Source organism: Syngnathus typhle, linkage group LG16, assembly GCF_033458585.1.
Source record: "Syngnathus typhle isolate RoL2023-S1 ecotype Sweden linkage group LG16, RoL_Styp_1.0, whole genome shotgun sequence".
NCBI classification, from domain to species: domain Eukaryota; kingdom Metazoa; phylum Chordata; class Actinopteri; order Syngnathiformes; family Syngnathidae; genus Syngnathus; species Syngnathus typhle.
The window spans coordinates 3,815,182-3,828,909 of record NC_083753.1 but is presented as its reverse complement, the minus strand read 5'-3'; positions in this window follow the sequence as shown (position 1 = coordinate 3,828,909).

The following is a 13,728-nucleotide window of genomic DNA, read 5'->3' as shown; positions in this document are numbered from 1 at the left end:
GTTGGAAGCTTCACAAGAGAGAAGAGAATGAATCCAAAAGACAGAAAGTTGAAAAGTGCTGCGACTATGTTTGTCAGGCCGGAAGACAATGAGGCCACAGTGCGCAGGCGCACTGTCCCGGCCACGGCTCCAGCCGCAGCTCAAGCAGAAGAGCAAGAGAGGCATTCCGCTCGTGTGCAAAACTTGTATACAACAACTATGCAGTGGGACAGGCATGCTGAAAAAGTGATCCAAAAAGGCAAAAGTTCTGATGTATTTCATCTCGATGATGATAATGATCTAAATGAAGATACAACGATCTTCTTCCAAAGTTCCCAAAGGGGAGAGGAAGAGTTAGAGACCAACAAGGCCGAAGGCCACCATATAATTCAAAACCCCCATCAGATTTTGACAACTGTTGGAACTGTGGGAAACGTGGACACTGGTCAAGAGAGTGTTTTAGAAAAAAAAAGCGGTGCCAGTCAAGGGGCAGAGGAAGAGGCAGAGGAAAAGTCACATTTACAGCATGACAAGCTTCCTCTCCTTCGACCGCTCATGCTAATACAGAGAAAGAAAGAATAGATGCCCATATGACAGCAAAACATGTCATTGTCAGATTATTGGAACATTCATAGAGCTCCTGTCCTTACAAGAAGTATGACAATGCTGTTTGTATGCCCAACGACAAATTGCCAGGGATCAAATTGTGTGTGTACACTAAAGTTAGAATTTGCAAATCAAGTGGTAAATGAATGCAACTTAGATAAATAAAAAAATTAGAATGTACTGTCCTTGTGTGCGTGGGAGGGACTAGCTCATGATCGACCACAGGAAATGGCCAGCCTGTGACGAATCATTGGTGCTGGGACCTGCCCTACGCGCGCGAGAGCTGTGCATGTGTGTTAAAATGATGAAGATTGGCTAAACTTTTAGTGTAAAGAAATTTGCAAGACTGTGGTCTATTCAATTTGCACCGCAGAACAGAAACGATTTGGAAAGATGAAAATGAGAGGAAAAAAGAGAAATGTGTTTGCGAGCAGAAATTGAATCACACTAGTGCATGTTAAGTGTCGAGCCCTCATGAGAAATTTGAAAAAAAAAACGACAGAACATGCTTTCAGGAATTGGAAGAAGCAAAATTGTGAATTTAAGACATTGCAATGCTACATTTAATAGGAATAATTGATTGATGGTGTTATAAAATTATACAAACTGCTATATGCGAGCTAAATCTGAGAAATTGAGTTCTTTAAATTTAAAAACAAAGGGAAAATCCAGATTAATTTGCCAGTAGTTTTTATGAGTTTAGTTTTTTTTTGGATGTGTGGATTGTTCTATAAGGATCCTTGAATTGAAAATGGTATATGAATGTTGTGTGGTGAGCTTGGATGAATTGAGACCAATGTGATGGAAAGACTCCTTTTTGGAGACTGTGTGTGAGATGCAAATCAAAGTAAAAAGTCAAAGTCAAAGTCAGCTTTATTGTCAATCTCTCCACATGTCACAACACACAAAGAGACCGAAATTACGTTTTTCTCTATCCCACGGTGACGAGACACATAACACGATAGACATACATGTACGCGACACAATATAAAAACAAGAAGGCAAAAATTCAAACAATCAATAGTAAGAGTGATGAATAAATAATAAATAAACAGATAACACAATAAATAACGGAGCCAGCAAGCATAGCGCAAAAGTAAAAAACATCATAAACAAAAAGGCACAAACAATAAATAAGAGTAATAACAAATAATAAATAATAAGAGCCAGTGTGCATTCAGACAGTTCAGACAGTAAAAGTACAGGACGCTACGCAGAACGGGGGAGCGAGTTCAGGATCCTAACAGCCTGGAGTATGAAGCTGTTTGAGAGTCTGGAGGTGCGGGAGCGCAGGCTTCTGTACCTCTTCCCAGAGGGCAGAAGCTCGAACAAAGAGTGAGCGGGGTGACTCGCATCACTCACAATCGTGGTCGCCTTGCGGGTGAGATGGGAGGTGTAAATGTTCTTCAAGGAGGGGAGCGAAGCACCAGCAATCTTACCAGCAGTGTTCACTATGCGCTGCAGGGCCTTCAAGTTGTAGTCAGTGCAGCCGCCACCCCAAACAGCATTGATGAATGATTGCCTTGAATGATAGGAAAATACAGGTTGAATGGTTGAAGCTGTTGGCGACTACTATGGAAAATCAGTAGAGCGACTTTGCTGAAAGAGTGGTTTTGAGTAAGTTGAATGCTAAAATGAAAAACGTAGCTTTTGGATTAATGGTTAACTAGAGAAAAAATTGGAGAACCAGTAACACATGCAGAAGATGTGTGAACTGGGAAATTGAGAAGCGTTTTGGAAAGAAAGTCAAATTAAATGATGGGATCATATGTGGTAAAGAACACATTCTCCCAAACAGCTTGTCAAGGTGTGTGGCATGGGCGTTGCCAAGCCTCAGAAGGAGGGAGTGAATAGGACAGATAGTGGATGATAGTAGTAATACAAACCTTTACGACATATGGATTTTCTAATACATTTAGTGTCATACTGTGGTAAAATTCTATTCTGGTATCATGCAATGTATATCTCACTAGTAAGCCTAAGTGTGACCGGGTCATGTTTCGGGTCAGGTTCGTGCGGGATTGTTTGGGCCTTGGTCCATGATCTCATTGGCACGAGACATCTGGTTTCCATTAACAACTGACAAGATATGCACCCGAGTGAGGAAAGGGAGGCTAACTCATAAATAATGAGGAGATATTGGGAGTAATCTGTTGGTCCTTTCTTTAAGACCCTTCCTGGTGCAGATAGGTTAGCAACAAGAGATTTAGAGGTTCAACAGAAAGACAGTTAAAAGAAAACATTATTAATTTGGACAGTTGCAGGCTAACAGGAGCATGAGAAAGAAGAGCTAAGAAGCGGGATCCAATTTGATCAGGGAGATTGGAAATTCACAACACCATATTCTAAGTCACATTTTTGAGCAAGCATGACACAGGTAATAACGTTTGAGAGGTCAAGACATAGATCAGGGCTAGATGTGGAACGCAGACCTCGAGTTAATTTTGAATAATGATACTGAAGACAATGTACTGTCTTATTAAATTGGAACTATAGACAGAACGTAGCTCGAAAAAAAAATAGGATGAGTTGCAGGACTTACAATATAAAGACGAGATCGCTGTTACTAGGAGAATTTGAAGTTTGGTAAACAAACGTTACTAGCGAATTGATGGCAGCAGCTACATTTGGTTACAAGTTTGATGTCCCAGTCTGTCACTCTCAGTGCCAGGATCCCTGAAACTCGATCCCGAGACTCTGCCTGCAGCCATGGACGTCTACAAAACGGTGCCTGGCTTTGAGGCACCTTTGGCCTTTGGCAAGGACAAAGAAAGACTGTTGTGCTTGGAGGGGGGCAAGTACACTCCGGAGAAAAGACGACATCCTCAGGAAAAAGAAAAAAAAAAAAAAAAAAAAGACAGTGAGAAGCGGAGGAACTCACAATGTTGAAAATTGACTCATTTGAACAATGGACTCATTCGAGAGTGATGGATGGGTTGGCTCTGAAGCAACAACAAAAGAACACCAACTTGCAGCAGAAGACACATGGACATGAAGTGGCCGACGGCCAAATCGCACTCCTTGCTGTGGCGTGGCTAAACTTGGTGGGGCTTGAGTCAAAGTGGACAGGAGCTTCATTGTGCACTAAGTTTGACAGAACTGAGGAGATTTGATAAAAAATTAATAATGCGTAGAGCTACAGAGAGAAGCATCATGGTCAGAGATTGAACAGATTGGACAAAACAAATAGGCTAAAACAGTGAGAAACAAGAGCGAGATCTGATGTTTTGGCTCATCAGAAGTAGAAATTGAGTTAGATACATTTTAGGAATAGGACATTTGGACTAAAGTGAATTCAGTCAAGAGGAAGCTAGGTTGCTCACTGTACCTACTCAATAAAATAGTAAGTTCGTTGCACCACAGTGGAGTTTGGGTGGTCAGAAAGTTGGATACGTTGAATTTTTGACTTTCACACAATCATGCATAGGAGTCGCACAAGGCGACAGTTAACAAGACAATGACTGCAATAGGGATCACTTACGACTGCACCAACATGGAAAAATAGAAGCAAGGGAGTTGAGTAAGGGATTATATGCTAAACGGTCCGCTATACAGTTACCAATAGGAGGTTCTATCAAAAGAAGCTACATGAGAGATGTGTAGAATCCCTTTGTCTGTGTTCTGTGTTCGCGCGTAATCTCTGTAAAGTTGTGTCAGGCTGTTGTCGTTTGTCTGAGCCTTGGGTGCGCGCTCGCCGCTCGGTGTGTGCGTTTATGTGTACAACCTGTGTGGGTGCGAACGTGTTAGGAAGAAGACGGCATGGATAAGGGAATCTCCTTTAAGACAGGAGGCAATAAATGGGAAAGCCCCTGTCATGAACGGTCTTTGGTTAGGAGGAATCATTAGGAAGTGCTCAAACTCTTCTTTCAAACACTCCTATCTGCCTCGTTAAAAAGGGCATTACAATTGACTACAAGAGTTGCAAAGGGCAGATGAAGAACAGTCCTTGGCAGATTATATGATCAGGTCCCTCAAACTGAAAGATATGTCTAATGCAAATTTACTGCCGCCTGATCTTTCCTCCTCACAGGTCGACAACCCCATCAATCCAGGAGACTGGGTCTACATCAAGGTCATCAAAGGAAAGAACTGGGCCAGCCATGGTGGGAGGGACCATTCCAAGTCTTGCTGACTACCCCCCTCCGCAGTGAAGATCGCTGAACGACCCAGCTGGATTCACCTTAGCCAATGCGAGCTACAAGGAGTGCTGGACCCCTCATTTCGGGACGGTGGAGAAGTCTGCAAACAACAATCCCAACTCCGCTAGGCGGGGGTATGTCTCGGTGTTCCTGTCATCTTAGTAGCAACGGGGCTCCACATGCCAGGTGGATCCTCTGCTGCGTTGTGGTTGGAGCATGCTATGGTCTATGGACACATCTGAACAGACCAAGTGATAATGTTGACCGTGGGAAACGATGGTCACACGATGAGAACTTTGAGGACTGGTCATGAGACCCCAGAAACCCATACGAAACCAACGCTTGGTACCGGTATGTGAAGGTCACTGTGAGAGCGCACACACAGGTGGGATGTTATGTGTGTGTTCAAAAACTCCCCTTGCTCCACATAAGTTCACTTGGAGGCCAAAGCAATGAATGTCACTGAAGCGAAATGTATGGCATCCATGGGAGGAGTTGGATATCAACACTGTGCTGTCACAGTCAGTGACGCTACCCCTACCGCCCTGGACTCGCAGGAATGAATCTGTGATCAAACTCTTTTGGATTAATCCCAATGTAACTGTTGGAGGACGACAGATGCCACAAGTGGCCTAAACCAGAACGCTACCTGGAATGGACTACACGTGTTTCATCCAAGAAAACGTGACCCACGAATGCATTAACAACTACTGCTCTCCAGGAGGAAACCGGATGGGAGCTTTGGACATCACCGCTGTGTGCCAGAATGGGAGAGCCACTTCAAGGCGTAAGGGCTCTCCTGCCAACATGGCTGCACCATTGGACGGGACCTGCTTCATTCAGAACGGATCATGGCTTTATTTTCATTTTCTTATTGATAGCATTCTGGTCGCCTAAGGCAGAGGGACCGTGTGAGACTTTTCCTGCGATTTAACATCGGCCAGCAGGTTTTTAGATCACACAATAAGTTTGAACTGGAGTATTGAGGGAAAACCTCATCTTCGCTGGAAGTTATTGCTATCATTGGTTGTTTTTGTCATGTTTCACCCTACACGTTCCCCAGCCCGTCCGCTGTCATCTCTGTTTTTTATTGATCTTTTTTGTTAGTTTTTTTTATTTTTACTATTCTTCTTTATATTTTCTTCCTTGTGTTTGGTTGATCGGGTTCACATAATCATATGATAAAACAGGAGGGATATGTCAGGGTTTTCTAAAACTATCTTGATCGTATGATTATGTTGGAATGTGTGTAACCAGTAATAAATAACCTAGCTTGTCCCATCCTACACAATGTCGTAAAGCATCCCCTGCTCTGCTAATCTAGAGGTCAAGGGCTTTAACTTGTCTATTCAGTCCACTGTCACCCCCACCCTTTTTCTTGTAATAAAGATGCTCTTGTGGGAAGCGAGAGTCAGACTTCATTCGACCATCGCTGTAAGCACAGCGACGAGTGAACTCTCCGCCTGCAGGTGTCTAAAATGACTTGCTTGACTCCTGTGTGGTTCTTGCAAAATAAGTTAGAGTGAACACCACTCTAACAGTGACCACTGATCTAAACCAAAGGTAGTGAATTGTTGATGTATGATGGACCTCATCCCCCCCTGTCGACACATGGCAAGGCCCATGTGTCGCAATCGCTGCTGCCTTAAAAAGTGATTTTGGTAAAACAGGTTTGTCATTGATGTGTCATTATCTGTATCCGCTACTGCACCTTTTGTCGTCCACATTCGTTTTTCCACCATTGGAGCATTGCCCTGCATATCTGTCAGTATAGTCTTATCTAGGCGGCTCGGTGGCGCACTGGGTAGCACGTCCGCCTCACAGTCAGGAGGGTGCGGGTTCGATTCCACCTCCGGCCCTCCCTGTGTGGAGTTTGCATGTTCTCCCCGGGCCCGCGTGGGTTTTCTCCGGGCACTCCGGTTTCCTCCCACATCCCAAAAACATGCTTGGTAGGCCGATTGAAGACTCCAAATTGTCCCTAGGTGTGAGTGCGAGTGCGAATGGTTGTTTGTCTCCGTGTGCCCTGCGATCGGCTGGCAACCGGTTCAGGGTGTCCCCCGCCTACTGCCCGATGACGGCTGGGATAGGCTCCAGCACTCCCGCGACCCCCGTGGGGACTAAGCGGTTCAGAAGATGGATGGATGGATGGATGGATAGTCTTATCTATGAGTTGTGTGTCCTCTGAATCTATTAAAAAAAAATCCATGGCCATGTTTCCCTGCTGCTGCTTCTTTAGCAATTCTGTCCGCTAATCTGTTTCCATTTGAGGCTTCATCTGTGCCTGTGGTGTGAGCAGCACATTTACACACAGCTAGTTTAGCAGGTAAATGAATGGCCTGCAACAAGTCTTTTAACAAGGAGGCATGGGTAACCGGTTTACCGGTTGATGTTGTCATCCCTCTGCGCTCCCATTGCAAAATAGAACAGAGTAGAAAATGCATACTGACTGTCTGTGTATACAGTGACTTCTTTATCTTCCGCTAATTGACAAGCTCTTGTTAGTGCAATTAGTTCAGCAGCCTGTGCTGACCTGTTGTATGGAAGCTTCTCTGCTTCAACAATCTGGTTTGGCAATTTCACAATTGCATACCCACTTTGATTGTTCCCTTTAGGACAGTGGTCCCCAACCTTTTTTGCGCCACGGACCGGTTACATGTCAGAAATATTTCCGCGGACCGGCATTTATATAATTAAATAATACATTTATATAAATAAATATATAAATAAATAAATAAATAAATAATACATTTATAATAAATATATAAATACGATGAAATAAAAGGATACGACTGACATAAAAACAAGTACAAATGACAAAAATAAAACTCACCATTACGTTAGGGGGAGCACTGAGTTTGTTTCTCAGAAATGAGCCGGTCCCATCTAGACGTAATCGGAGACAATGACACCCGAAGTGATTAAGGTTTGTCTTTTATTGCAGGATGCTTGGTCTCCATATGTTGAAGCAGTTTGGAATGCTTCATTGCCTGGTTAGTTAGCCTGTCGCCACATATTAGCTTTGCGGGCTCGACTGGGGAAACATGTCACGTGACCGGGACGAGTGTCTTGACCTGAATTACGGTTTCAATCCGTGTATAATGCGCCCCCATGTATAATACGCACCCTAAAAATGGCATGTTGATGCTGGAAAAGTCAAAGTCAAAAAGTCAAAGTCAAAAGTAAAAGTCAGCTTTATTGTCAATCTCTTCACATGTCAAGACACACAAACAAACCGAAATTACGTTTTCTCTATCCCACGGTGACGAGACATTGTACACGATAGACATACAAGTAAATGACACAATATAAAAACAAGAAGGCACAAACAATAAATAATAAGAATGATGAATAAATAATAAATAAACAGATAACACAATAAATAAAAGGAAAAAAAGCCTGTACCTGAGCCTGGGTTTCCTGAGCCTTGAAAAACCCTCACCTTGGTTCAGTAAACTAAATGACAAGTATGGGGTCATACTGCTTATCTGACTGCTGTCCAGAGGACCATCATTGACACCCTCCATCAGGAGGGTAAGACACAAAAAGAAATTTCTCAAAGAGCAAGCTGTTCACAGAGTGCAGTTTCAAAGGACATCCACAAAAAGTCTGTTGGAAGGGGGAAATGTGGCAGGAAACGCTGCACAACCAGACTTAGACTTAGACAAACTTTATTGTCATTTTGTCTGCACAGGGTGCATACAAAACGAAATTCCGTTGCATACAGCTTACAACAATGGAGTGATATTGCGGTTGAATAAAAGTAACATTCTATATAAAAATATAAGATAAAAATATATATATAAATATGTATAAAGTGCAGCAGTGATAAAGTATGTAATAGTGCAGGAAACAAAACCGTATTTAAAAAGTGTGCAGAGGAATGCTAAAACCAGGTTGCGTACTTTTGAATTTACATGAATTATAAAAGTTCAGCAAGGTTGGCAGTGCGAGATGTACAGATTCTGTGTATGTGTGATGCAGAGTCCAGTTTAGAGTTCAACAGATTGAATGTTCAACAGTCTGATGACAGCAGGGAAAAAGCTGTTGGAGAACCTGGTGGACCTGCAGCGGAAGCTGCGAAACCTCTTCCCAGAGGGCAGCAGGGAGAACAGTCCATGGTGGGGGTGTGATGGGTCACTGGTAATGTTACGGGCTCGGGACACGCAGCGCTGAGATGAAATGTCCTGAATGGAGGGAAGAGGAGCCCCGATGATCCTCTCCGCTGTCCTCACCACTCTCCTCACGTTCTTCCAATCGGAGGCGCTGCAACCTCCACACCACACAGAGAGACAGCTTGTCAGAATGCTCTCTATGGTGCTTCTGTAGAACGTCCTCATGATGGGTGGGGCAGGTGGGCTCTCCTCATCCTCCGCAGGAAGTACAAGCGCTTCTGTGCCCTCTTGACCAGTGCCGTGGTGTTCACAGTCCAGGTGAGGTCGTTTGTGATGTGGACCCCCAGGAATTTGGTGCTGCTGACCACCTCTACAGCTGAGCTGTTGATGATCAGTGGAGCATGGTGAGGCTAGTTTTTCCTGAGGTCGACGATGATCTCCTTTGTCTTCTCCACATTCAGGATCAGGTTGTTGTCTCCAAGAGAGATGACCGCAGCCTTGTGAAGAAGAGTCTCTTCCAGAATTTGGGGGAGCTTCAAAGACAGTAGACTGAAGCTGGAGTCCAGGTATCAAAAGCCACTGTTTAGGATTCAAGAGTTTTTTATTCGCCATGTTTGAGCGTGCCAAACAAGGAATTTGACTTCGGTAAAAACACATCCTCTGTTCAACATTTAGGTGACTAACAACATTCAGGACATGTGAAAAATGGCAAATGTTCTCAAACATCCCCTGATCCTAAACTCCCAAAAAGGGCAAGAGAAAAACTCCAGCGAGGGGAAATGAGAAACCTTGAGAAGAGACCACAGATGGGAAGGTCCCTTATCCAGGATGACCAGGCTGCAATGGATGCAGAGAGGACACATAGTACAAACAGTGTAGACAAATTCAAAAAAGGTGTGGAGAGCACTATGTTAATGCACAGCAATGATTTTGAGACTCTTAAGAGTGGTGTCAGTTCATCAGAGCAACAGCCTGGGGGAAGAAGCTGTCTCTGTGTCTGCTGGTTTTGGCGTACCGAGCTCTATAACGCCGTCCGGAGGGGAGTAGTTCAAACAGACTGCAACCTGGGTGAGAAGGCGTGTCTGGGAAATGGCCTACAATAGCCATATTCACATGGTCCATCAGGAGGATAAGACACAAAAAGAAATTTCTCAAAGAGCAAGCTGTTCAGAGAGTGCAGTTTCAAAGGACATCCACAAAAAGTCTGTTGGAAGGGGGAAATGTGGCAGGAAACGCTGCACAACCAAGAGAGATAACCACAGCCTTAACAGCATTGTGAAGAAGAGTCGCTCCCAGAATTTGGGGGAGCTTCAAAGACAGTAGACTGAAGCTGGAGTCCAGGTATCAAAAGCCACTGTTCACAGACGTGTCGGGGAAATGGGCTACAATAGCCTTATTCCCATGGTCAAGCCACTTCTGACCTCAAGACAATGGAAGAAGCGTCTGACTTGGGCTATGGAAAAGAAGCACTGGACAGTTCCAGAGTGGTCCAAAGTCCTCTTTTCAGACGAAAGCAAATTTTGTATTTCATTTGGAAGTCAAGGGCCAGAGTCTGGAGAAAGGCTGGAGAGGAGCAAAATCCAAGTTGCTTGAAATCCAGTGTGAAGTTCCCACAGTCAGCGATGGTTTGGGGAGCAATGTCAGCTGCTGGTGTTGGTCCACTGTGTTTCATCAAGTCCAGAGTAAATGCAGATTCTAGAGCTCTACATGCTTCCGTCTGCTGAAAAGCTCTATGGAGATGATGATTTCATTTTCCAGCATGATCTGGCATCTGCCTACAATGCCAAAACCACCAGTAAATGGTGTACTGACCATGGCATTACTGTCCTCGATTGGCCTGCCAATTCTCCTGACCTGAACCCCATAGAGAATTTGTGGGGTATTGTGAAGAAGAAGCTGAAAGACACCAGACCCAACAATGCACATGAGCTAAAGGCCGCTATTGAAGCATCCTGGGCATCCATAACACCTCAGCAATGCCACAGGCTGATTGCCTCCATGCAATGCCACATTGGTTGCAGTAATTCATGCAAAAGGATTCCCAACCAAGTACTGACTACATTAATGGACATTTTCAAATGTTTGATTTTGTTTTGCTGTTATAAGTCTAGGCGGCTCGGTGGCGCGCTGGGTAGCACGTCCGCCTCACAGTCAGGAGGGTGCGGGTTCGATTCCACCTCCGGCCCTCCCTGTGTGGAGTTTGCATGTTCTCCCCGGGCCCGCGTGGGTTTTCTCCGGGCACTCCGGTTTCCTCCCACATTCCAAAAACATGCTTGGTAGGCCGATTGAAGACTCCAAATTGTCCCTAGGTGTGAGTGCAAATGGTTGTTTGTCTCTGTGTGCCCTGCGATTGGCTGGGAACCGGTTCAGGGTGCCCCCCGCCTACTGCCCGATGATGGCTGGGATTGGCTCCAGCACTCCCGCGACTAAGCGGTTCAGCAATATTAAAACAATAAAAGGCTTGCAATATTTCAGTTGATTAGTAATGACTCAAGAATGTATGACATTTTTGTTTTTTAATTGCATTACAGAAAATAAAGAACTTTATCACAATATTCTAATTTTCTGAGACAGTCCTGTATGTACAGCAGGGGTCACCAACACGTTGCCCGCGGGCACCAGGTCGCCCATGAGGACCGCATGAGTCACCCACAGGACTGTTCTAAAATTAGCTCAAATAGCGGCAGTTGTCAGTGAGCGGCATTTATTTATTTTACAGCCGAACCTCGGTTTTTGAACGTCCTGGTTCTCGAACAAATCGGAATTCAAACAAAAAATTCTAGATTTTCTTGCTTCGGCTGTCGAACAAAATTCGGAGGTCGAACATCGCGAGATGAGCCGGGAGGACCCGAGAAAACCCGACCGCGCGGCCCGGATGCCGACTGACTCCGTTGGTATTGTATATTCGTTACTTTGAGGATTGTATTAACCCCTAATCATGCCTCTAAAGAAAGCAAGTGGGAGCAGTAAAGTCATCCTAAAACACAAAGACGCTCTTAAAGCAATGCGACAGTGAGCGCCCGGCGCCCTGCGGTTGCACGATTGGACCAAATTAAGCTCCCTGCGCACTGAGGTCCACTTAAATTTTGGAAAGTACATCAGGAATATTTAAAAATATTTTCTAAATTTTAGCGACGGCTCTGTCACAATAATGCGACCAGCGCGGTGCAGTTGCGCGGTCGGCGACGCGCTACTTTTGCGCGTTCTGCGGTGCGCTGCAGTTGCGCGATCGGACAAAATCAAGCTCCCTGCTGTAGTGTCGTGATAATTAGACGCTACCCCTTTAAAAGACTGAGGAAGTGAGAGGGTGTAAAACAGTGAGAGTGGGAGTTGTAGTTGGACAAGACGAGCGAGGAGTCAATGTTATACTACCTGTAACTGTGAATGAAAGTTATTAAAGCTTCAACTTAAAAGATCTAAACTGAGAGGACATCCAGTTTCTACACCTGCGCACTTAGGTCGACTTAAATTTTGGAAAGTACATCAGGACTTTAAAAATATTTTCTAAATTTCAGCGACGGCTCTGTCACAATAATGCGACCAGCTGCGCGGTGGGCGACACGTTACGGTTGCGCGTTTGGCAGTGCGCTGCAGTTGCGCGATCGGACAAATATGCGCAAATGACAAAATGCTTAAATAAGGCGGGATTTTTTTGTCTTGAAACGAATTTAAAACAAAATCAATTATTTGTAATGGGAAAAATAGATTCAGAATTCGACCGATTCGCTTTTCGAACCGCCTTCTGGAACGGATTGTGGTCAAAAACCAAGGTTTGACTGTATTTTTGCTATTATTGTTAAAATCACACTTACCGTATTTTCCGCACTATTAGGCGCACCGGATTATAAGGCGCACCTTTAATGAACGGCCCATTTTAAAACTTCGTCCATATATAGTAAGGCGCACCGGATTATAAGGCCTATAAAATAGAAGCTATACTGCAACAAACTGAGGTTGACTAGGGTTGCGGTATGCATCCACTAGCCAATAACCAACGAGCCCTCTGTAAACAATCACGTTTCTCAAACGATCTCCTATAAAATAATCGGAACTGACTAAAGTTCGATCTAACGCATTGGTACCACTTACCTATGTTTCCCTTCCATATGGATCCGTAGATTTACTCGAAAAATTAACGGAGCAGCCTATTTTGACATGAAATAGCCTGGTGCGTATAGCAGCTATCGTTATAGCATTAGCCATCCACAAATTCCCATGAGCCTCAGCAAAGTGTAAACAATCGCGTTTCTCAAATGATCTCCTATAAAATGATCGGAACTGACTAAAGTTCAATCTAACGCATTGGTACTGCTTACCTATGTTTCCCTTCCATATCAATCCGTAGATTTACTCGAAACATTAACGGAGCAGCCTATTTTGAAATGAAATAGCCTCGCGGGTACAACAGCTATTCGGTGACGCCCCCTGACTACAGTTGCCGTAATGTTGGGAAGCGATGAGACCTTGTAATTTACTAGTCGTACTAAAACGTACTGAAACATTTTGGCAGAGCACTGTGTACAACCAGTATGGATCAACAAATTCATCAATTGATCCATATATAAGGCGCTCTGCATTATAAGGCGCACTGTGTTTTTTTAGTAAAATGTAAGTTTTAGGTGCACCTAATAGTGCGGAAAATACGGTACATGCGAACTGGAAATGACAATAATAACAAATTGAGCAAATTGGCTAGTTCAGAAGTCTGTGTCAAACTGGTAGCCCTTTGCCTTAATCAGTACCCAGGAAGTAGCTCTCGGTTTAAGAAAGGTTGCTGACCCCTGATGTACAGGGTCTCATCAGCTCGTTGACGCCACAGTGTGACGTGACGCAAAGTGCCAGGAAAGAAAGTCGAAGAAACGTCACGCGGTAAGAGTATTTTGAAGGCGTGG